Below are 2587 nucleotides of genomic sequence, written 5' to 3'. Positions count from 1 at the left end.
AGTGAGTTCAAACTGGGTGCGGTGTGTGCTTTCAAGCAGCTTACAGTGCTTACGGATAACCAGGAGCGCATGCGTTTAAAAGAAGAACTAAATAGTTTAAACCTTACTACTCAGGGAAAGGTAACTCTAAATTTGACTCTTTTCATACGTATTCAACACATTGCATTTGAATGAAACACAATAGCGTTCGAGACGAGTATCCTTTTGATATTGTTGAATAAATTAAGTAATTACTGAAAATGCGGTTACCTGAAAGATAAACTTTTATTTTTTTTAGAGTACAAAATTGATCATCGATAACTACATGCTATTTATTATATTGACCATTTCCAATATCATCTATTTCTTTCTAACTGGCAATTAATTAAAAAATATATTAACAATGCATACGGCATCTGACTAACCCGTACAAAAGATTTAAGATTGTTCTCGCTTACTTCTACACAATAATTCGTACGTAAGATAATATACTCGTACAAAGTTGTCACTTAGTTGTGAAATACTGTCTCCTGCCCACAATATTTTTTGGACTGAGAGAGAGATAGTTATAATTTCTGTAAAGTGGCCACGGTCCATTATCCGTATATAGATATGTAACGATGCATAGAGCCCTTTTTTTTTATATCAAAACAATATTGCTACTTGCATCACCGGGTCTAGGATCACATCGACAGGTGTGTATTGGGTATCTTAATGTACCGTGATTCGGAGCATGGACCTTCTGATCCGAGGTCGGACGCCTTGTCCACGTGACCCCGTAACCCCGTCAGCACACTGACAGTGTAAGAATGTCATGTGTGGGATGATTCCACGCCCTGCTACATAAATATTATGTCAGTGAGATTTTGGAGAGCATTGTGATTGGATCTGACCGACTTTTAAATCTCTGTTAGATAACTATATCTGCCCAAGACACGACGGCTGGAACAGTGACTGTTTTCCATTTCACCCAAGATTATCCTGACGTCACAAGTTTTGTATACACAATTTACAATGTTCACGACTTTCGCGTGCGTAAATAAAGCCAATTTATTACATACTGGTTCCAGTCTGTATGTGCTCTGCGTCTCATTTATGAGTAGCGACGGATTCCATTCACGAGTTCATGTATGAGATGTACCTATTCTTAGCTGATAGTAATTTTAGGGCTTGGCGTCTTGTTCAACACCCATAATCTATTCATGATGTATGGACACATTGTGTCACGTTTTGGGAGTTGATAACCAAAACTTACTCTGAAAAACTGACACATTTTGGAAATGTTATCTTGCACCTTAGGTTTCACAATGTACACCAATTCATTGTCTAAGCTAGACTTGATATGTCCGTCTGTAGCTGTGGACATGGTTTACTGCTGCGTACGGGATTCAAACATGCACCAAATGACTATTATCAATTTGTTAAAGTAATTCGGATTCAGTTTGAATCTCAAACGTAGGAAGTAATGATTTTTATACAAACTTACGTCATATTAGTTTTGTTTGTTTTTCGAATTCTATCAATCAATCAATGTTTACGATTCCGTTATTTGTAATATACCTGATGCAGAGAGACAATGCTCACATTATGATGCTCATATTCTAATTCATGACTGATGTTTGTTTGTTTGTTTGTTTGTTGTTTAACGCCGTACTCAACAATATTCCAGCTATATGACGGCGGTCTGTATATAATCGAATCTTGAACAGACAGTCCAGTGATTGACATCATGAACATTGGTCTACGCAAGTTGGATACGATGACATGTATCAGCGAAGTCAGTGTGTCTGACCACCCGATCCCGTTAGTCGCCTCTTACAAGGATGGGTTGAGAAAGTTAGATAAGAGATCATTCACCTACATATTTATTTTCTCTTGTGATACTTGATATTAGAATATCTAATTTATATTTCATCAATGAGTCAATGTTCGAATTCACGGTTATCTTCACATAATAAACATTTGAAATAAAAAACCAGACAGCAATAGAAGCTCTCGCAAAATGTAGTGTTTGCGAGCGCAGGGGAGGCTCTGATATATGTGTTATGTCAAGGACGGGTTGACCGATATCGTTGTGTAACGCGTACGAAACGGGACAATTTATGGCTGCGTTCGCGTGCCTTGTTTAGGGCCCTTTGTTTCAATTGTTTTAAATCCCATTGTCAAACTAATGGAAAGAGTGAGTGAGTTGGGGTTAACGCCGCTTTTAATAGTATTCCAGTCATATCACGGCGTGTCAGCTTAATGTGGGAGGAAAGCCGCAAGTGATGCAGGTCTTAAACGTTTACCACTTCGGTGACAAACCTAGAAACATAATCAGGGCGAACCGGGATTCGAACCCACAATCATAGGTTTCTGGCGTGCTTTGCAGGCAGACTTTGTATAGCATCGAAAATGAAACAGAGGCTGGTTATTCGATGGTGAATAGTTGAGACTTGGACCCTAAGTGCGCAGTGTTTCGGCGAATGTTTTCAGCCTGGTATGGTTTTGATAACGTTAGTAATGTTTGGTCAAATCCAATGTTCATGTGTACACTTTCTTTTGACGCTTATTTCACTTTCCATAAGAGGCGACTATGCTTGTCGTAAGAGGCGACTTACGGGATCGG

This window comes from Haliotis cracherodii, unplaced genomic scaffold, assembly GCF_022045235.1.
Source record: "Haliotis cracherodii isolate W230 unplaced genomic scaffold, xgHalCrac1.p SCAF_11, whole genome shotgun sequence".
Lineage (NCBI taxonomy): Eukaryota > Metazoa > Mollusca > Gastropoda > Lepetellida > Haliotidae > Haliotis > Haliotis cracherodii.
This window is presented reverse-complemented; position numbering follows the sequence as displayed.